The sequence below is a fragment of the Sinocyclocheilus anshuiensis genome, unplaced genomic scaffold (assembly GCF_001515605.1).
Source record: "Sinocyclocheilus anshuiensis isolate Anshui unplaced genomic scaffold, SAMN03320099.WGS_v1.1 scaffold297, whole genome shotgun sequence".
Classification (NCBI taxonomy): domain Eukaryota; kingdom Metazoa; phylum Chordata; class Actinopteri; order Cypriniformes; family Cyprinidae; genus Sinocyclocheilus; species Sinocyclocheilus anshuiensis.
This window is the reverse complement of record NW_015536479.1, coordinates 499521-524303: the sequence shown is the minus strand read 5'-3', so window position 1 is coordinate 524303 and position 24783 is coordinate 499521.

Genomic DNA, 24783 nt, shown 5'->3' with positions numbered 1-24783 from the left:
GGTGGAGGTGAGGGAGCTAGGAGCCGAGGTGGAGCCGCTGGGTCTACGGGCCGAGGTGGAGTCCCGGCCGAGGAGGCCGGAGCATGTGATGGCGAGGAACGATGGAGACGAGGAATAAACGAAACCGTCTTTAATCCAAGAAACACAGGGTACATCCAACACTGGGAACCAAATAAGGGAACAGAAACAGGGGCAAAACATGACACAGACAGTCCATTATTCTGTTTCTTCATCAGAACAGAATTTGAAAAAATGTAGCCTTACCTCACTTGCTCACCAATAGATCCTCTGCAGTGAATGGGTGCCGTCAGAATGAGAGTCCAAACAGCTGATAAAAACACCACAATAATCCACGAGAAATCCACACCACTCCAGTCCATCAATAATGTCTTGTGAACAAAAAACTGCATGTTTATAAGAAACATATCCATCATTCAGGTGTTTTAACTATAAGCTGTCACTTCTGGCCAAAATACGAGTCCATAAACTATAATAATGCTTCCTCCAGTGGAAGTCTATGCTCTGTTGTCCTCTCAAATCAAAGTTGAAATATTTATTTAGAACTGTATTGGCTTGTAAACAGTTCCTTATCTGTGCGTATTTCTCTCCCTCAGACAAGATGACTTTTTCACTGGAGAAAGCAATATTATGGACTCGTATTTTGCCTAGAAACTATGGTTTAACTATAAGTTAAAAATGCCTTGATGGATTTGTCTCTTACAAACACGCAGCTTTTCACTTCACAAAACAATGAATTGATGGACTGGAGTCGTATGGATTATTGTGATGTTTTTATCAGCTGTTTGGACTCTCATTCTGACGGCACCCATTCATTGCAGAGGATCCATTGGGGAGCAATGCCCAATTTCTCAAATGAACAAACAAAGTAATTTACATCTTGGATGTCCTGAGGGTGAAAAGTTTGTCAGCAAATTTACATTTTTGGGTGAACTATTCCTTTAACAACTGTTCACTAAAAGGTTTCAAAAATGGTTGTTCTCATGGATGTGAAAACTAGCTATAGATAATTCACATAAATAAGTGAGGGCACAGCCCACCTGCCTCTTATTGCAGACATACTGTTATTGCAATGCTGGAATATCTCGGTTAGGGGACATCCCATGACATGCTGCGTCTGCTCTTTGGCAAGCACACAGCTTTGTACACGTAAGTGCTAAATCGTTTCCAGGACCATGTTTGAATTGTTCATTTCAAACAGCTTGCCTATAATTGCATCAACATCAGTGAAGACAGCCGACATCTGTTGGAAAGGAAGCACAGAACAAACACGGCTTTATATTGAATTTGTAAACATGACAGTAAAGGAAAGAGAAGGAAAACAGAGGTAGATGTGAACTGGAATTTGCTGATAAGGTGGATTTATAGTCTGTAGATGGGGACCAACATGAGTTATCCATCATGGCATATGGAGGTTGGGGTTTGGAAAAAAACCTTGGTGATTAATTGTTGATGTGTGCTGAATGCCGGCTGGATTCCATTAGTTATTTTACTATGCCAAGCACATTGAAATATATTTATTCAGAAAGACATTTGCATTTGACTATCTTGCAGATGCCTGGTCGTTTGGTGTTACAGTCAGCTACTAGTCGAACACCACTTCATAACTCTGTCTTTTAAAAACGATTTGCTGCAACTACTCTAAAACCCATTAAATATTATGCATGGTCCGGACTGTTTCTCTTAGATGGTTCATTGTCTTACGATGGACAGTAAACATAATAGCACTGGTTGTTTGACTAAATCAACCAATTTTAACGTCGCATTTTAGTAAGTGTGTGACATGATGAACTACAATCCCACTGTTTTCGGCCTAAATATCTGGTACTCAAAATAAAAAGGTTTTAACTCCAGTTCTAGCAGATCAATATCTAATTTTATTCTCAATATCACCAAAGTCATAATGCACCTTTGCTCTGGTTTTCATTCTTGCAATGTTTTGCAAGAAAGGGAATCTTATATTAAGGCTTGTTTACATTATATATTATATCAATGGTTCTCAACCGGGGGACCAGGGCCCAGTAGGGGGCCTCAAGATGACTTAAAATGTTTAAAATAAGAGAAAACAATTCCCAGAGTCTTGAAAATCCGGATATATGAGGAAGTCTACATTTAAAAGTGTGATTTCAAGACCTGGAAATGGACATTAATAAAATCTTACTCCATGGAAATTTTTAGAATTAATATAATAATCTACATGTACTAAGCTCTAAAATTATTTCATATTAAATACAATTTTCATTTTATTAAATACAATATTGGGTAGAAATTGTGATTAGAATGCATTTTTAAAAACCCTTATGCTTAATCCATATCCAAATCACAAACAACTGGAGACCTTAAAGTTAAACACTAATTTTACCTTAAAGGGAAAGTTCACCCAAAAAAATTAAAATACTGTCATCATTTAGTCACCCTCAAGTTGTTCCAAAACCTGTACGAGTTTTTCTTCCTTAAAAAAATCTTTTGAAGAATGCTGGTAGCTATTGACTTCCATAACGTGGACAATAAAATACTCTGGAAGTCAACGGCTACCAACATTTTGGTTACACACATTCTTAAAAATATCTTCTTCTGTGTTCAACAGAAGAAAAAACTTCTTAGGCTACGTCCACACGAAGCCAGAGCTTTCCCTATCTGATCTTTTTTTCCCCTCGTCTCAAGAAATATCTGTGTCCACACGAAACCGACAAAACGATGTAGTATACATGCCAGAGCAGTATGTGGCGCTGTAATTCTGCCTTATCCACTCTGGGACCCGGTTTAAAAAAATATCGGTTTCACTCTCCCAAAACGCCGGATCCGTATGGACGAAACGCCTATACGATACAAAATTTATGCGTATAGAGCTAAACGCGTCTCCGTGTGGACGGAGCCTTATTGTGCACAAATGACTGGCACACATTAACAGAAAATCAATGTATTTCTTTGGAATCCAGAATTATAATGTAATAACTTCCACCACCTCTGAAACATGTCACATGTCACAAAACTCTCTCACTTTTTCAGGCCTACCTTTTTCAGTCAGGGGTTTGGTTCAAAATGTCTGTGATTTCCATTAGCAAACATCACAGAATTCAAAGCTATGGCTATATGCGCCAACCAAACAACTGCTAATGAGACTGCTAATAGATTCTCCTCACTTAGCTCCATTCTGTCATGAGACGCACACTTCTCGTGCTCAATTCCCAATGGACAAATTCAAATCCCAGCCAACTTTATTTCTGGTTTCACTCAGAAGTACATCAAATTACGGAAGTAAATGGGTTGCGTGTTTCAAGTTGACTTTTAAAATGTCAAACCCAGTACGCCAACTCTCATTTCAATCCAGAATGTTCACTCTCATTTATATGGGTCACCTTGGCCCATAACTCCCTCTGATTCTCATCTGTCCTCACTGCAGCAGAGGCTTCCACGGACTGAAACAGCCAAAACACAATGCAGAGGAAAGAGAGAGAGAATGAACGATAGAAAGGAAGAGGATGAGAGGAAAAAATGCAGATTCTAGGCACATGATCATCTATCTAACATCAGTAAAGTAGCATCACATTAGCGTCTTCCTAAATCCAGTCTTATCTTTGGAGTACTGCAGCAGATGCATGTAGATATCACCGCTAGCGGTTCAGAGCAAGGATGTGCTTTATCATTCCAGGAGAAAATGTCGCATTCATCTTCTCTGAATTGCCTCTCTTTTTATCAATAGGAGATACTACAGATAGTGGTGTCAGAATGCAGGTGGTTGATTGTGAGACGGCTGTGCACAGTGGTGCTTTTTCAGGTCAGAGAGAAGAAGGCTGCAGTGTGCAAGCTTATTCAAATTCATAAACAGCAGGATGGCGCACGAGAGAGTTTGTTGTCAATTTCGGCATCTTTGTATAGTCAAAACAGAACATTTTAATGTCAGATATTAAAAAATGAAAGTCATAAGGATGCAGCATTCACAAATACCTAATAATAATAATAATAATAACAACAACCAACTTGAATTAATTGCATGAGTTTAACCAAAGGTGGAGTATTTTTACTTTGTTACTGTACTTTTTTATTTTGAGGAGCTTTTATTTTTAATTCACCACATTCCAAAGAATAATATCAGATTTTTACTTCACTACATTTCCTAAAACATGTCGTTCCTCATTATTTTGAACTGGACAAATTATCACCTGCTCCGTGACACGATAGCAGTGTCTAATTCATGAACAAACTGATTCTTTTCAATTAATCTATTAAATCAGTTCGCAAATCTCACTGAGCAATTCATTCGCGAATCAGACTGATCGGATTGCAACTGCTGTCGAGTGAATTCTCAAGTTAAAGGGATAGTTCACCCAAAAATTACAATTCTGTCATTAATTACTCACTCAAACCAGTAACACTTTCATTCATCTTCGGAACACAAATTAAGCTATTTTTGATGAAATCCGAGAGCTCTCTGACCCTTCATAGACAGCAAAGCAACTGAAAGGTTTAAGGCCCAGAAAGGTAGTAAGGACATTGTTAAAATAGTCTGTGTGACATCAGTCATTCAACTTACTTACTACGAGAATACATTTTGTGCGCAAAGACAACAAAAAGAATGACTCTATTCAATAATTTATTTTCTTCCGTGTCAGTCTTTGAGGCATGCTCACAAGAGTACCATGACGCATTAAAAAATAAATAAACGTTTGTATTTTTACTTGAGTAAAATTGAAAAGGAGTACTTATACTTTTACTGGACAAATACTTTATTAGGATACCTGTACTTTTATTCAAGTACTTGATTTGTATACTTTGAGGTAGTTAAACTCAGTGGTTGACAAAGACTTTGAGACAAAAAGACGAGTTATAAAATATACTAAGCATGAAAAGTCTGTCAGCTGTCTGCAAAACTGAAGCGTGAAGAATAAACACAGCATGGACATTTATGTGATCATCTAAAAGAAACTTTATAAGAATACCTGTGTGATGCAGTAATGACATTCCCTGCCTGGCTGTTTCTGGCAAAAAAAAGACAAAGCCAGAATAAAACTGCTCTCATTCTCTCTGGATACCAGAAAATCTGTGTGTGAGCAAATGAGAATTTGAATTTCAAGGCAGCATAGAAAAGATACAAGTAGTTAGTATGTAGTTAGCGTATACTTATGGCTTTAATGTGGCAATTATAAATAATTAGTTTCTGAAATACCTACAATTGAAATACTGTCACAGTACAGAAGGAGACCAAGGATGGAGAGGTAAAGTAAACAGGGTTCTTTATCGAACAGGGGCTGAGAGAAGAGATGGAGGGTAAACGGGTTAGAGCAACAGTCTATTGAATGGAAGGGATCTAGCTCACGTGATGACCAGTTCCTTCTAGGATCAGGCTGAAGAAGATGGCACAGCGACAGGTAGATTTCAGGTCAGAGTCTGGGTTCGTGAGTCAGGTAAGGAGCAGCGTAGTGAACTCAAGACCAGACAAAGTGTGACTGCAGTGACTGAGTATTTGAGCTAGTGTTGATGAGGTGGTGACAGGTGCGGCTGATTAGTACTCCAGTGATTGTGAACGGGTGTGTGAGGTGATTGGGCCTGACGAGGCTGGACTATCCCTGACAAATACAGAACTATTAAATTGCTTTTGCTACTTTATTTACTTTAATGTTGATTGTTTACATGTGTTCATCTTTTCTTCAAATTAAGTTGTTTTTCTGCCTCTGAAAATATAAATGTAAAGGCCCTTTGATTCGGAACATCATAAACTTGTTAATTAAATGACAAGATTTAAATAAGACTGCACTAATAACAGGATTAGTGATTTGAGCGTTTTCCAATAAGGCTGCTAAATTAATTCTGCTTTTTATGGCATCCCTAGTGATGTAAATTATTTATCAGTTAACATTCACAGGATTTTTGGGTTTATGAAATATGTGGTTCAAATACTGTAATATTCATGTATTAGGAAACTATTAACTCTGTTTCCATGGCAACACCTGACAAATTTGACATGGTTTCTCATATCAAATATCACACTTTTACTAGTTTTCTGCCAGAATGAGCATGAAAATATATTTTATCTCTGTTTATCTTTGCATGTTCCAAGCTCTCATTGGCACACTTATGAGAAAAGTAGCAATGTTCGTTTCATGAACAAATCATTCTTTCGAGTCACAACAGTTCACAAAACTGCTTTGAAAGATTAATTTACAAACTGGACCAATCCATTTATCAAGACTGATCAGTGATTCTTGGTTGAGGGATATGAAGGATCTCAAAATTTTCAGTAAAAATGATTGTATGGTTGCAGAAGACTGGGAATACAGTCCATGCATTTAATGGGCGTTTTATGATAATTTGATGGCCTTTATTTGCTAACTGAAACCTTCAGTGCCCATTCATTGAGATGTGGAACTTATTAGGTTAATTATGCAAACTAGATTCAAGGAATTTAACCAATGAGATAGCACACAAATCAAGTTCATGTTAATGGGAACAAAAATCCAATGCAGATTTTCTACAGTCACATATGTCATTAAATGTCTTCTTTTGATTTAATTTTCACTGGCTTCATAAAAAATAGGACTGAAACTGGCCTGTCAGACATCAGCTGGGTGAATTTGTCTCTCAGCTGGACTCTCAAAATTAGCTTAAAGAGTGTCATGCTTAAATTAGCAAATCCTGAGCACTTTCTCATTGCATTTGTGGGCCGTATGTGTGTGTGTGTGTGGTTTTAGAGCCTTGGAGGCAAAAAGGTAAAGTGATTTGAAGTGATTATTTTCCACTTAATGCAGGTTAGACTATTAACTGCTATGTGCAAAAAGAAAGTAAGCAGAAATGCTGACGTCCATGGTAATTATTGTGAAGAGAGAAAAACTGTTCCCTTCAAAAACAGTGTGAGAGAGATCCAGTCTCATAGTTTCTCTTCTATTGTACCCAGCTCTCAGTATAGAGGGGTGTTTTTGGTTGGGATAATGTGCACTGATAAATTATGTAGAATAAAACCAGGAATATGCATTAATAAAGTAAACAGCGTCCATTTTGATTGTATACTGATTTTAAAACTGGATGTTTATCATTACCAGTGTGCGGTGACGTTCATGTGATGTCCTGTGCCTGTCTGAAATTGGAAATTTTGACTCTTTGAGTTAAATTGAATGAGATTTACAAATCTTTTTTTTTAAGTTATATTTATGGGCTTTTTGTGCCTTTTGTTTTGAGAGGACAGTGGAGAGATGACAGGAAAGTACTGGGGTGGACTCAATTCAAACTCAGGTCGCTGTGAGCGCAGTTGCGCTATATGTTGACGCACTAAGCACGAGGCTATCGACAAGATTTACAAATCTTTGATGGATGTTTCAGTTTAAAACAATGTATCAGTTTTCATCAATGAGTTATCTATTTGTTTTTGTCATGCTATAAGAAAAAAAATCCACGGAAAAACAGAAAAGGTGATAATTTCTGCCAAAACAATATTTATTTATTTATTATTTTACAGATATTTCCTTTAACCCTAAAACACAACACAATGCGTAATTCAAAATACAGGCAAAACACCTGTCAAAAATCAATATGGAAAATTCTTTTATATTAACAGTACACTGGGCCCTATTTTTATGGACTTTTTGTAGTGCAGCAGAAGTACACAGCACATAATTTGCTACTTTTTCTTAGCTATCTTTATGAAATTTTCTGCAGTAATTTGTTCAACACTATTAACATGTAATGAGGCTAAAAACGAAGTTCTGTTAATTATGTTAATATATACAGCACATGCACTTCATGCCACAATTAATTCAACAGAGAAAGAGCTTGTACAAAAAAATATTGTATAATAATGTATAATTATATATAATGTATATATATGTATAATGTATATATTATTATATTATTATTATATATATACTATATACATATATGTATGTACATATGTACATATATGTATTGTATATAAATATTATACAAATTATGTAAATTATAAATCGTATTTTGTAATTACCTGTGTATGGATGAAATAAGGTGTTCAGTCATGGTATGGCTCAGAATGATGCTCCTTTATCATGCTGTTCAAGCTATATGTGTTATGATATCAAACTTTGTTTCAGTTCTCAAATTTTTTTTTTTAATTCTAATTAAAATATATATTATTTACGTGATGAATGGCCACACTCTCGGTCATTTCACTGCTACACTGTAACTTTTTCTTGTATCACTGTACCATGTGTCATTTACCATTTGTGCCGTGCGCCTGTTTCTGCAGGAGAGTGCCTGAGGCTTTAACTCACTTCAATAAATCACTGAGCACCACACATCGAGATCCTCTATCATACACAAACCGCAGACATACACACTCCCGTACAGTTACTCTGCATCAACCCTTCATTTGCTTTAATTGAAATCAATATTAAGCTAAATTAATCCCGTGACTTTCTTGAGCAGCTTGTGTCTGTTGTTTGTGAGTGACTGTGTTTGTGCATCATTGAGGTCAATTGACACGGCTCAGAGAAGGTCAATAGAAAGGCCCAGCTCTGAAATCACTCATCTGCCTGAATGTAATGGCTTTAAATATTAATGCCTTGTGCTGTGGTAATGGAGATGATTACGGCTGTTTTTGCCTGGTGAAGGAGACAGTCCTGATAACATCATGAATTTATGTGTGTGTGTGTGGCAAAGAAGTCAATCATCTCTGGAGAACACTTAGCATTAGCATTTCCATTCATCTCAATGGAAGTTGCTTGGTTGGAAGTAGAGACCTGCACTCCCGCGGGGTTTTAACAGGGTGCGGCGCGGGACAACTCTTGATAGGCGAGTGCGGGTGCGGGCGGGAAGAGACTCGTGTGTGTGCGGGATGCGGGAGAATAAAATGATTCGCGGGACTCCCGCAAAATAGAAATTATCTAAACATAAAATGCTTAAAACATTAAATTGTTATTTATGTGTTGCACAAAAGCAAAACGAACAATTAATAACATTAATATGATTAACATGCACAAGTTAGGCAGAGTTTCTATTTATAACACGTGTTTAAAGGGTTGCGCAATGTAGCCAATCACAGACTCAGCTGTTGATTTCTGGAACGCAATGGCCGTCCCGCGCAGGTCTCTAGTTGGAAGTAGTAAACCTGCCATATTTGCTCACATAATCATAGATCTTTTTGAGCCTTTTTGTGACTAAGAAAGAAAACTATATTATGACATCATTGATTGGCTGATGCACACAGTCCTGAAAAGTTAAAAACACTAGAACTTTTCCAGAAACTTTTTTTTTTCACTAATAGCAAATAAAACAATAAACAAAGAAAATCAAAGTAATTCATTTTATTACCAGGGAATGCATGAACTAGGGTTATTATCCTTAACTAAAATTAAAGCTACAAATAAAACAACAAAAAATATTTTCATTACTTTAAACTAACTGAAACACAAGAACAAATTATTATTTTATTTCAGCTAGATTTACATTGCATAATTTCTCATTTTCTTTTGTGTTAGTTTAGGTACTAAAATAACTTAAACTAAAGCTGAAATAATATTAATAAGAACTATAAAGACATATTAACTATACAGGCATTAAACAAGAGACATAAACACAAAATAATACTTATCAATTATACTTAAACAACACTGGAATGAACTGATACATGTTAATGTTTAATGTATATTTTGGCCAAAAGCATCTGTCAAATGTTTAACAAAAATGATTTGAATTTTATCATTTAATTTATTTATTTTTTAAACCATTTTTATTAAGATGTTTCTAACAAATTCTAAGTTTATTTATAAACTTGCACACTGTCCACCTTGAATGGATTTTTCACTAAGCTTGTTACTGTCAAGGAACAGTACCTCTGCCTAGGAACTCATTATCACATCACATCTGTTTCCCATCAGTTGCACTCATCCACACACACATTGCTGATTATTGTTTAACCTATGTTGTCTAGTTTCTGCCTTGTCTTGCCTTGCCTTGCCTTCGTGTTTTGATCTTGGACTGTTTACCTGGTTTTTGATCGTTGACTGTCTGTTCTGTGGATTACTCTATTGGATTTTCCTGGATGTACTGTTTTGCTGGTGTTTTGACCCTGTCTGTCCGACTACGCTCTAAATAAAGCCTGCACTTGGATCCTCAACCCCGTTGTCACGTCTCCACGTTACAGTTACAGTGCATTATGGGATTGCCTTCCCCATGAAAGGTATATGCAATATTGCCTTGGAATTCGGCTTTAAGTTGTAGGAACTACCCACCAGCCTAACGATGGAAACCAACAGCGTAGGCAAAGGTTTTATGGGTGTAGGTCTTTATCCTGTGCTTCTTTGAATTTCAATTATTATTAGTTTAGATTCTAGCTCTGTCAGTCAAATAATCAAATCATTCTAAAATTTACACATAAATGATTATTAGCTTAGTTCTGTTTTTAATTTGGAGTCTCAGACTGGCTGGGTCGCAGATCTCATGAACACAAGCTCACCAATATAATCATAGCCGGAAGGTGCAGGGTTAATAGTTTATTTTTTCTTAGTCACATTCACACAACTTTAAGCCAGGACAACCTATGTTGTTTAAAATGCTGCGTACAGGGGCAGCACACTACTTTATGGAACAGAGCCAGTGAAATCATGCCATCTTATTTCAAGAGAGGCACTGCTCCTTCCAGAAGCAAAGGTCTGGTGCATTGTGGCTGACAGCTGACGGTAATGTACTGCAGGGTGTGTTTAAGTGTATTGTGTGTATACCGTGGATTCATTGGTGCTGACGCATCAGTAGCTGGATTTACCCGTAGGCCGCTCTTATGAAAGGTCAATGAAAGGTCAGCTTGAACTTCATCTTACCTTCTCTCTCATTCTTATTCTCTTCTCGCTCTCATTTCCCAGTTTCTCTCTGTTCTAGCTCCACCACATATTTCCTTCATCTTTCCTCTCTTTTGTCATCTCACCACTCTTTATCTCCTCATTAGCACTGCAAATTGAATAAAAGGTAGTTTAAGAAAAGTTTTTTTTAATACCTCAAAATCTCATCACAGTTCCCATGAATCTCAAGAGACTTTGTTTAATGTCTCACAAACCACAGAGGAGGTGAAAGATATAGACTTTCTTTTTTTTTCCCCTTCCATCACTTTAATAAATAGCAGGTGCTTTGTACATTCGCCGGAGGTTTGTTCGTTAGCATTCTGGTCTTATTTCGTGTTTCTGTTTTCCCCTGTGCAAGACAGAGCTGAGATTAGTTTGTTGTTCTGACATTTTCTATTCATTTTATCAGTAATTCAATATAATGTTCGGATCATATATTCCTCTCTGGTGGAGAGAGGTTCATCTGGATTTTTTAAAGGTTAATTAAAGGTTAACTATGGTAAATTTTACAAAGACACAATAAAAAGTGCATGCTCATGGTAGGAAAAATATGCTGCCCTAATGTCATCCTGGGAAGTTTTTACTTACGGTCATAATCATGATGTCATGTGCCTTCAAGTGGTTTTGGTTGGAATAAAATGGACATATTTGTATCTCTTTACTGACAACTACTAGATGCGGAGCAAAAGATGTGCAACTGACACTTTATCTATGCAATTTATTATGAGAACACTGCATCAGAGAATGATGGGAAATGTGGTTTTGTCACATAACCTATTGGCTCATAAAGCAGCTCAGCAACAGTGCATAAAATGTGAAGGAATTAAATCTTACAGATGAAATGTATAAGCTTGACATTCACAAACACATGATGTAATAGATTCTACATCACTCTCTACTGCATGAAGTGCTCTTTGGTTTCATCAGTCAATGAATAAAGAAAAATAATAGTCAAGGCACTTCTTAAGATAAAAAAAAAGAAAAGCCTCAATTTTAATTTGGCTTGCCACACACAGACATTAAAAACTAGCCACTGCATGGTAATGCATTTAGGCAGTGTCGAAACGGACACTCTAGGAGACTTTAGGAGTCTGTGTTGTTTGGCAAGCCACATTAAAATAAAGCTTTTTAACCTTCGTATAAGAAGAAGTGTCTTGGGTCATTTTTTTTTCTATATTAAATTCACATAGAAACTTGAAGGCAGCATTAGTCTTTCAAAAACAAGAAAGTGGAGAAAAATGTGCTTAAAAAAATAGTGCTAAATAATCTGGTACTTATCCAAACAACAGCATAACAGATCCAGAAATTACATAATATGAAGTATTACCAATGTATGAATTTAAAAGCAGTGCATCATAATCTTACATCAGGAGCTTTTATGTTTTTTAAATGGATAGTCTACTAATGAACCTAAAAATGCAGCCACGTGACAAATATTGTGCACATAATGGATTATGAATCATATAGAATGTTATATATTGGAGAAAAACATAATTTTTTAGCAAGAGCAGAACAAACTCATGAATTGTAAATAGATATGTTTCTACGCAAATTGCCGTAAAGTGTTGAATGTGGCAATTGACTCTATGCAAGAATGGTTTTATGAACAATTTGCATAGCAACTCATTCTGCTTGTGTTTTTCATTTTAAATAGTCTCTTTAAATTCATGAAGTTATGGTATAACAAGAAAGGAATCTTAATGATAAAATGTCTTCCTTTGTAAAACAGCAGTGTGACACACATATGCTCACGGCCATTCTGTCAGACTTGTGCTGAGCCAGATATTGACCAGTCAGACACTTCACAAATTGAAATGAAAATTCTGTCATCATTTACTCACCCTCACGTTGTTCCAAACCTGTATGTGTTTCTTTCTTCTGTTGAGCACAAAAGAAGATATTTTGAAGAATGCTGGTTACCAAACATTTGACTGTAGCCATTGACTTAAATAGTATGGAATACATTATATACAGAGTTCTGGCATGAAACTCTAGATGGCGCAGTCCGATAGGTCTAACTCAATCTGACCTAGTGACATGATTATCACATGGCACAGCTGATTGGTTCTCTCCTGTATCGGTAGCCAATGAGCTCGCTGTTCAACATTAAAATATATGATTAGTGCTTGCCGTAGCAGTTGCAGCTTGCTTCAGAAACCCTCCACCTTCCCCAGCTCCACCTGTATAGATCTGCTACGAGGTGATTCATGTATGCTATATGGGGGTTATTTCATGTATGTTATATTTGCAGCAGCAATATTTCTTACATGCTCACAGCAGCATGTTGTGGATGTATTGGCAGTAGCAAGTCTCGGTACTTGCTCTGCCGCAGCAGATCTATTCCACCAAGACCAAATACATTAACATTGTCATGTACATTACCATGCCAAGCCCTCCGAGATTTGTCATGACAGAAATATATTAATTGTAAATATCATGCAATTAAGTGTCTGATACCTTATATTCAGGTCACACTTAATTATAAGTATATTATTTCCATAATAAGTACTTTTTTCACAAGGAGTGGTTTGAAGAAGAAGAAGAAGATCAAAACTTTATTTAACTTTTTGTTTATATTCACTGAGACAAACTCCCAAATGGAAGGTAAACACATTCCTCCAAACGGAACATTAAAATGTTCTCCTCAAATATCTCCAGAAAACGAAAGCGACAGTGGTGTGACAATACAATATGAATGATGATCGGCTTTTTTACTGAGAGAGATCTTCAAATGGCAGTCATTTGTTGAGAAAACAAAAGACATTAGATTTGAGACTGGAAAGGAAAAATAAGTTTACTATGAAGTCAAGTCACATTTATGCATATTGCACTTTATACAATACACATCCATGATAAACAGGAAAATAACAGTGTTAATGTTGTAAAATTATTAAATGATTAAACAAATTCAATTTCAGCTGTAAACCAGCTATACAAAAGACAATAGTATAATTATTCAGCTCAATTGTGTTCAGTGTTGATTCAATTCAGTTCAATAACAGTGTCAATATTGCAAAAGTAATGTAATTATCCAGCTCAATTCAGTTAAATCAAAAATAATGCTAAATATCCAGATCATAATGTGTAGACAGTTATGGATAGTGAAGGAAAATCATTCAAAAAGTGTCAAACAGACATTTGAACTCTTTCAACATCCCAGGATTCATCTCATGAAGTTGGTTTAATGACCAGGTAAGCAGTGGTGGAATCTACACAAAAAGAATCTCAAATATGACAGCTTTGATTTGAAAAATCGGGGTATTTTGTGAGTCAAGGAAAGAAATGTAATATTTTTTTAAATGTCAAACAATTCTCTGTCATTATTCTTACTGAACCATCTGTTACTCCGAGAGACTGGCAGATGTGGAAAAAAACAAGCTCACCTTCATGTTCAGTATGAGTTTTTTTTATAATCCTTCAGTTTTTGTGTTGTTCTATCCTCTAAGAAAGTCAGCAAGATAGTAACAATATAAATCGATTTTGCCTTTTTCAACTGGCTCAGATTGTGAGCAAACTGTTAAAAGCTTGGCATTTGCCACGTCGTCACAGATCAGTTAGGAGACGCCAAGCTCTGCCCTCTTTGCCATCTCATACAGTGAACTCACGATGGCCTATTCGCCTGGGCGTTAATTTTTCTCCAAAGGGACCTGACATTTCTCTGACATTTGATCAGCCTTTCCTGTGTCACTAGCGAACTAGTGCTCATCCAATCACAGCAGCTCTAATAGTGACTGATCCAGCTGAATGACTGTGCATACATAACTGTGTGGTGCAGACCGTCATCCAAACAAACAGTATAAAAATGGAAACAAACTTTCTCACTACTTCTGACCCTCAGCTCACTGAACATTCTGTAAAAATAATGTGGTCTTGTGCACTGTGAATATCTTATCTTATCTTATATTTAATACTGTATTTGTATATTCTATAGATGCTGTTCTGTTATTGTTTACAAGTCATGGATTATCTGTCATGTAATGGCACTTAATACATTTCTTAAAATACTATCCATAAGAAAATGAGTCCTTAATAGTTTTACTATTAAACTGCCATTTTATAAACGCTCGAGCATTTAAAGAGTGAGAGATTAATAGTATGTTTTATATTTTCATGAGCTGGAACAAAAAAAAAAAATTCTGAAAGTGATTCCAAAGATTCATCGTTGTCGTGTGGATTTCCCTATTCTCGTTCAAATTAGAATGATTACAGTGTATATATTTAGGCTAGTTATTTATCTTCCTTGTTGTGAACGACTATATTAAGACTCACTGAATTATTAAGTGATGTTAGTCGCAGTCGCGTAGCTACGGGTGGGCCTGTCAAAGGCCCACCCAGTCAGTTTCTTCAGAAGGTAGCCTAATCATTATGAATTCTGTTGCAATAATCACAATACTTTACCTAGATTTACTTTGCTTTTTCTTGTTTGCCATATAATGATGAAGATAAGTTTGCGGACAGCCCCTTAGCTACAGCAGAGATCGCTGGATGCCGTTATACATGCCTTTGTCCATATTAGGGTTTTCCTGACAGGTCACGTTACTTCTATGAGTCCGTTTTGTGCTTTCTGCGCGAGAGTGCCCTCCGGCTTCGAGTATGAATGAAACGCCCCGCATATTTCACTCTCAAGGAGCTGAACAGCTCTGCTAGTGCTAACCTTAATTCACATATTTCTTCATGACCAGCAGCGCTCCATTCTCTAAAGGCTACCTCTCCTACACTCCAGTGTACAGGTACAAAAATCTACATTTTCCTAACGTTAGTTGCCTAGTCACTGTTGTTTATTTCGTGTGGTTTATGTGGCCGCTGAGCCAGACTATGACCAAGCATGGGTTTTACATACTGTCCATTACTACTGTCCTGCTGATTTGATGATGTGTTGGGTTGCGTATGTCATATGCATGCGAGGGGTGGCTGCCGTGCTCATGCTGTTCTTATCGTTATTTTCTTAATACTGTTTATGATGACATACAGGCTTATGCTCTGATTAAACGGTGATGTAAATTCGAGCAGGTGTAACTGTTAGTTGTGTTGGCCTGTTTTGATAACAGATGTATTTTAGGCTAGGCCCACCCAATTTTCTCTGGGCCCACCCACATTGTAATTCCGGGATACGCTAGTGGTTAGTTGTGGTGTTCTTACCTGTCAAGCACAAACAAGCTTGGCTGTTTGGAAGCACGTTGAAACTCTCAGCTCCCTCCAGTGACGAAAAATGTTTGGTCCCGTCGCATTTCCTCTCTCTCCTCCTTTTTTCGAGCCGTTTGACTGTTCAGTTGTTGAACATGTCGGACCCTTTAAAACTCACGCGCTTGCTCAGCTTCCGTTTTTCCATATTTGGACTGCTCACGGTGAATGCACAAAAAAAATTCATTTCGCAGGCTCAAATTTGCCTAAAATGCATAATTGGCTAAACAAAGAATATGAATCTCAATGTTACTGTTATTTTACTGTTTAATAAAGGCTGTCACAGAGATGTGATATCTTTCAGGAAGTTCATATTTTTGGGTACCATCATATAAAATAATCCTTACACTAAAATAAAATGGTGTAGAAATAATTTTCACTCAGAAATTGCAAGTACATTTCACAAAAAATTATAAAGACACATCAAGTAACACACTGAACTGAACAACATTTTGAAGGACTAAATAGACCCTTTTTCTGTTAGTAAACATTGTGATGTTTTTCTGTGGGCGGAGCTTAGCTGGAGGCAGAAAGATTCCCCTGACCGCTTCAATAACGCTAGCTATGAAGTTTTTTTTTTTTTTTTAACAATGACTGGAGAAAATCCAATTTTACCTCCAAATGTACGGTCACTCACTGTCCGGGACCGCGATTGCTATTTGAAAAGGTTAAGTTTAATGGACGAAACCAGATTGGCCAACCCATCACTCAAAGCATGGACGATCTGACAGGATCAACGTTACCTCCGGTTGAGTGACTCACATCTACAGAGAAACCTAACGTGTATCGTTATAGTAAAGACAAACTCACATGTGTCTGTCTAGTCATGAAGATGTATATATATTTCAATTTCAGCAGGCAACTATTTTTACAGCTACATGAACTGGGCCAAAAAAAAAAAAAGAAAGAAAAGTTAAACATTCAATGTGATGGATATGTTATTTGAAGATGTATGTGTCATGTAACGATCAATTATTTTAAAGTATATAGCCTACCTCCTGTAAATGATGTAAGTTTACAGTGACATTACAGTTACATTAGCCTACTTTACATACAGTACATTTAAATTAAGATGTGAATATTTTCTAGAAATAAAAATTCCAGAAATATCAAAATAATCCAGAACTAAACCACATGACTCCAGTCCCATCAATTGTCTTTTGAATTAAAATTCATCTTCCAGGTAAAATATGAGTCCTCAAATATTGCTTTACCCAGTTAAAAAGTTGCTTTGTTTGAAATTTTGAACTTTCTGTATTTGATTCTTTTTTCTTACCAAGTTCAGCCACAATCAATCACAACAATGTATATACAATTACAGATCATTACTATAAATCGTCAGTTTGTTGTTTTACACACATGCACACAGACATTATTTCATACATGCCATAGTAGAGAGATGCATAAGAAATCTTTAGACTCGTAACACAATCCATAACAACAAAAGACAATAATCTTTTCTGATAAGCAGTGTGCGCTGCAAACGCGAGCATTTTTGATGATCATCTCTGTCCAGTCCGCTCGTTTTATCGCGTTTAACCACAGCTGTCGTCGTTTTTTTTTGTCTGGCAGTGACAGCAGGTATACATGCTTTAAAATGTCAAATTGGAGCCTCTACTACGTTGATTCTGGCACCCAACATCACAACAAGACGATATTTTAAGCTCCTTATGTTGCCGAATCTGCGCTGGTTTGAATTGGCCGCCTCTAGTTTTCCCTTTATTTTGCCTCCAGCTAGCGCTGTGACGTAATTGTGACATCGGCCCTAAAAGGGTCTATAGTATTGTAGAACATACTCCAATAATATAAACAATGAAACTCAAGACTCAAGCTGTATTGGTACTTTTAATTATGTCCCCACTGGATGCAACAAATGCCTCGTTTGTAATGGGTTTTATTGGTTTTGTCTCTCTAGTGATGTCCGGATCGTGAAAGAATCGTTCTATTTAACCGGATCTTCTTAGTGAACCGGTCGAACCAGTTCACCAAATCAAACTGAATCGTTTGAAATGGTTCGCGTTTCCAGTACGCTCTAATCCACAAATTACTTAAGTTATTCGGTTTATAAACGTGCCTGACACTCCCTCTGACGCGAAATAAACCAATATCCTGAGTTATTCAGTTACTCCTAACAGTACATTGACTGAACTGCTAAAAGAGAACCGATGATGGGATGTGCACGAGCAGAGCAGCTGGACTGAGTCTCGTCCTGCTGGGAGACGGCATGATCACAGTATGTTAAGGGGCGTAACATTTCCATCACACGCTTGAGGTATTCGGCCAATCACAACACACTGGATAGCTGGCCAATCACAGCACACCTCGCTTTTTCAGACCGATGAGCTTTGTAAAAATCGATGCGTTTCAGAAAGGCGGGGCATAGAGGAGAAACAATAATGTACATTTTATGGAAAATAATGTTTTTTTTTAACCTTAAACCGCATAAACACATTGCATTACACCAAATACACAACATAATGTTCTTTTTAGCAACGTCATATGACCCCTTTAACAACCATGGTACAAGGAATCGTTTCACAAAATCGTATAACTTTGTCGTACGTTTGTCATTCGAACCATGTTGGTTCAACAATAGGACTGTTGTTGTTGACATTTTGCACAAGAGGAGTAATAGCTTTTGCTGATTAATCAATTGGAGATCACAATTAATGTCAGATTATTGTAGTTCATTTACACAAACAACAGAAAGCCATTTATTTGCTAAAACCATTTTTTAATGGTTTTAGCAAATAAACCATTAAAACCATGCATTATGTAATTTGTGTACTCTAATATACAGTACATCCAAAACTCCAGAAGGGTTAAAACAGCACCATGCTGCCAGTGCAAAAATGTGATCACCCAAACTTAGTGAAAGAATGTGTGTTAGAGAGTTTGCATAATGAAAAAAATTATAAGTCCCAAAAATATCTTGTGATTTATGGGACAAATCCATTAAAACTCAACAGCATGAGGGATATTTGCAACCTGAGCTTGTCAAATGTATACTCATACAAATAACCCTCTTTTTTAAACAGCAGAACCATATGGCGATGAAACAGGCTTATGACATGATAAATGGGTCAGAGAATTTACACATGCACCCACTCCACAGCAAACAGCAGCATGATAGTGTCCTGCCAAGACCCTCTCTGCGTGCAGCCGCCTTTTAGTAAAGATCATCACTGACAGCCAATCTGCTAAATGGACCCTGCTCCTGCAGATGCAACTCAATAAAATGCCCACTGACCTCTGATTGATGCTGCGAAGCCAACAGAGGCTGAGAAAGCAGAAAGATCATACAGAGATGGAGAGAGATCTTTATCTGTGTAGATGATCTATTACCTTTTTATGGTGTAAAACACCCAGAAAACATTGTACAGATGCTTCATGTATCACAGGGATGAATTTAGAAAGTTAATGAACTTTGTTCCTTAAAGGAATAGATCACCCAAAAATGAAAAGTTTATGGAAATGTACTCACCCTCAGGCCATTCAAGAGCAGATGAGTTTGTTTCTTCATCAGAACAGATTTGGAGATATTTAGCATTACATCACTTGCTCACCAATGGATCCTCTGCAGTGAATGGGTGCTGTCAGAATGAGAGTCCAAACAGCTGATAAAAACATCACAATAATCCACAAGTAATCCACACCACTCCAGTCCATCAATTAACGTCTTGTGAGGCAAAACGCTGCATGCTTGGTGAAAACAAATCCATTTTAAGTCATTTTTAACTTTAAACTGTCACTTCTTGCCAAAATATGAGTCCATGATCTATAACCCTTCATTTAGTGAAAAAGTTCATCCTCTGTTGTCCTCTCACATCAAAATCCACTGACATATTTGTTCTGAACTATTTTGGACTGTTTTTGCTTGCAGTGCTTGATCTGTGCATATTTCTCTCCTGATTCAGATGAGACACCCTTTTTACTGCAGAAAGCAATGTTAAGGATAGTTTCTTACAAACACGCAGCTTTTCACTTCACAAGATGTTAACTGATGGACTGAAGTCATGTGGATTACTTGTGGATTATTGTGATGTTTTTTCAGCTGTTTGAACTCTCATTCTGACGGCACCCATTCACTGCAGAGGATCCATTGGTTAGCAAGTGATCCTGTTGGATGGCCTAATAGTGCGTAAATAGTGAGTACATTTTCAGCAATTTGCATTTTTAGTGAACTATTTCTTTAAGCTTCCTACAGTATATTACACAAAATGGCCAACATATGTAGATCTTCCCTTCTAATTAACATATTTGTTATTGTTTTTTCCGCTGGACCCATTGCTAACAGGCACATAATCCATCAAACCACCTATTTATTCCAGTGGTTTTGAAATGAAATGTTTAATCACATTTCACATATTGAGTATCCACATTGGCCATGTTGTGTATATTAACATACTGGCACTCTATTATGAAAGATGAAGTTTGCCAGAATCAAATATTTGATATAATATTTCTTTGTGCTTTGAACAGAGAGAAAAAGATTTCTGAAAATAATGGAGTGCCGCAAAATTAGTGGAACAAATCAGAGATGTAAAATTAAGTGTTTAAATATTTACTTTGAATAAATGGCCAGTCTGTTGAGTTAATGGAGGCGCAGTCAGAATATAGTGTTTTTATAATCACACTAGAATCCCCACTGCAGCATCAAAGTGGATCATTTTTTAGAAGAAAAACAACTAATTGCTCTTGTGCCTTCAACCTGAGATTAATTATATTTTTTTCTGTTATTAAGAAAGTTAGTTATTAATATGAAACGTCAATGTCAAAAAGTAAACTAAAACTCAGCATAATAAATAACAAAATATTAATGCAGTGGTATGTGATTTGGTGTCATAGTCTAGTTATTTTTCATCTGCCGACGCTGCTGAGGCGTCTGTTTGAAGCACTTATTTTGCATTCTCATTTTCCATTTGTCACTCTCTCCAGAGTCAGGACAGAAACAATGAGAAGTTTGAAAGAAAAAGAAAGAAAGACTTGAAAATGAAATAGAAAGGAAATATAGGGTAGTGCTTACTGTACAGTCAGGCCACCGAGGTCCGGACCTCGGTAAATTTTTCATGTTCAAAAATAAAATTTGTCCTTTGAATTACTAATTTGCTTTTAAACTCCTCATGTGAATGCCTGCATGACATGTATAATTCAGTTTAGACAGTTTGCAAGAATGTTTAGCGTCCCTGTTATGAAAATGATCGCTGCGAGACACTGGCAGAGTGAACGAGGCTTGAGACAGTTGGGCGCGGACACGTTGTCGGATCCAGCTATTATAAGCGTTTTTGGACTTGTCTTTTCCACTTAATTGAACACTTTAGATTAGAAAGTTAATAATGTAGGAAGTTGCAGTTTAGAGTCAGCGATATCTTTATCGTATCTTATTTGCAAAAGTTTGGAAATAATTTCGCCCCCCATAGGACCTCACTAATTTTCAAAGCCTGGGTACGACCATGTGTATATTGCCAACCATTTTTTAGAAAATGCGATACATGTTTACATCAGAATCACAACCATTTATCAGCTCAAAAACAGAAACTTTTAGTTGGTATAAAACTGACAGTCTTATTAAATAATTATTGAAAGAGATGTTTAAAATTCTGACGTATATTACTTCCAGTTTGTTCATCACACTGGCATTGAAAGTCAAATTGAACACATTGCATTGTGGGCTACAGTATTTCAGGCAGTGTGCTCAGATATTGGTCTTTCACCTATTTTATTGTCTACTAAGTGAAAGCTGTAAATCTCAGAAAAATAAATTCTAGAAAAGTATTAATTTTCTAGAAAGTATGTACCCCAAGTATAAACATCAAGCCACATGATTTGAGATAGCAAAACATTTGACAGGCTTGTTGACTGGATGATTTCTTCTGTCTTAGAATGTTTCAATCTATGACATAACATCACCATTGAAGTTCCCCTTAGTAGGCTACTATATATTTTGGAAAGACTTGTGCTGTCATGATTTGCCTATTTTCGTGCTCTTGTGTTGTTAAATTAACATTTTCTGGTTTTAGTTGAAAATGGTGACATCTAAATGCCCCCAGTTTGTAGTTCTGTTTAGTTCCTATTCATGTTTCCATTTGTTATTCCTGGATTGTTCTAACCTGTGTCGTTACCCTTATTAGTTATTGTGTATATAAACCATGCTTCCTGTGTTCCTGGTAGAGTCTTGTCCTTGGTGGTTTCTTGGTGGGTTCCCTTTAGGTTTCATTGTAGTTCCTTGTTTTCTGAATTACTTGTACTTTTGTTATATTATTAATGAATTGTGGCATATGGATCCTGCTCTTTTTCATATAGGAGTCACCTTCCTAGCGTTACGTGCAATGGTTTATCTAACACATTTAATGGAAAATTTGTCTCTAATGCTTAAAAAATGTCATCAGTAAACACCAAATTGTACAGGATTTAGCATTTGAGGAAAAACATGTTTTTATATTTTGTTTTTATACATTTATTTCAGGTCTAAGCACCAAATCTGGTCCATCACAGGGTTCTGAGAGACTGTCTGCTGTGTCTTCTCATTTCTTCCTCCTTTCTGCTGTCTCTGCATGCTTGAAAACACCACAGCCTTTCTGTCACCCTGCTGTTCCTGACCACTAGTCCGAAAACTCTCTTTACAGTTCATTTCAGAAATGAATATCCGTGATTGATGAGAGATGACAGTGGAGTTATAATTTCCCGAAACATGTGCTACCAAGAGGACAGATCATTTATGTGACAAAATTGAACCTTAAAGAATTTTAAAGAATATATTGTATCTCTCTAGGCTTGCATTTGTAATAAAAAGATACAACAGGGATAAAAGCCACCCTGAAGGGAAATCTTTTTAAAAATTATTTCTGGTCCTAAAATGTATTTGATCGAACAACATACATATACAGTATTTATAAAATGATAAAATAAGTATATATATATATATATACACATACACACACATAGAGACAGAGTTGTTTTTTGGTCATTTTTGGCTTTTTTTAAAAATTATAATTAAAACAATGTATAATATAATTTAAAAATGTACTAATTTTGTAATAAAAAAAAATAAGTGAAAAGAATTAATATACAATGTAGGGGAAGACTTTTTTTTATCCTTAAAGATCTTTTAGCTCTTTTTTTTTATCAACACTACAGACATATGCCAGTTAGTACAGTACATCTTTCACAACAAATCCATTTTTTTTTCCTAATAAAAAAAAAAATAATTCGGTGCTGAGACATTCTGCATTTTTTTCCTCTGCCAACCCAACACATTATATAGATAGGGCTTTTACCCTAGGGGCCTTTTGCCTCATTGCATCTCTTTCTCACTGAATGAAAGCGCAGACTTTGTAATGTAGTACTAGAAATGCAATCTGGCCAGTGCCATTGGTGTGATGGGTAGTTAACGGTTGGGCTGCTTCAGATGTGTGTAATTGCTGATAACAATGCATGTAGTCAAGAATACTTCTCCCCATCGTGCAGTGCTTATTGACTGGCTGAAGCCGTGTTTGTCTGCCCATGCTCTTTACATGTCCTGTGGTGAGATGTGCAGTATGCTCATACTCGTGTCCTCAACCTCGTCTATGTCCACAGTGGGTTCAATTATAATTGTTAAATAACAGTGCCTCTGAGTATTTCAAACGGACGCTTTATCCCTGTACTACTCTGAAAGTCTAATTTTCTTATGCAAATTGGCAAAAGGATTCACATATTCGTGATCACATTATTATCAGAGTAATCTCTGCAAACCACATCCTGTATTTGTCTGTTTTGGTCAGCATGACTCCCAGAGGTAAACAGAGAGGTTTGACTGCAGTGATGATAATGAACTGGTCATATGACAACTTTTTATTCTGTGTTACTCAGCAAGCAGTTGCCTGCAAGAACTGCTTTTGAAAATGGCATATTATGGGCTTTATGCAGGGCTCAAATTATTGGGGACACTTTTTTGCCACACTTGCCAAAAACAGATGAATTGTGAAATTTTAATGGCCATAAATTGATCTTACTGGCCATTAAGCTGCATTTTATGATATTTTTTAAGACATTTGTTTCTATGACAGTGGTGTTATTTATAAAGGTTCCCTTTTAAATTTGTGAGACCGTCATTGTGTCAGTCTCTTTTTGGAACTGCATCTCGTTTTAAAAAAAGACTTTTACACTGTCGATCACAACATTTACACTGTTGATCAATAGAGTGCAACAGTTTTGGAAGTTAAAAACCCCATTTTTTTTATCAATAGGGAAATTGATTTGAAACAATAATTTACTAAGCATTAAAAAGACACATCTACTGCAATATGAGGTTGTTAATTAATGGTATATGCTTTTGATGAGGCCATCGGCCTGCATTATGTAATCGTATTTACTAAATTATGTTTAATAATGGGAATTCTGGTGAAAAACTACATTACCCATGAGTCTGCAAATAAATTCCCACCAATCAGACAACTGAAACTTTTTGGTGCCCACCCACTCCTATGAAGCACTGTAAATTATGTAAATGAGTTTAATCAAACTGCTTAAATATTTGTGTATATATAAATATTTAGCAATGAATTACAAATATATTTTTTCTATATAAATCAACATCTTTAAATAAATACTTTTATATTCCTCACTCATTTTTAATTTGATTCTGTCATTCGCAGTCAGTGTTGGGGAAAGTTACTTTTTAAAGTAATGCATTACAATATTGCGTTACTCCATTAAAAAAGTAACTAATTGCATTACTTAGTTATTTTTCATGCAAAGTAACTTTTTGCCACCTGAGCTGGGCTTGCTTATTTGTTACCAACCG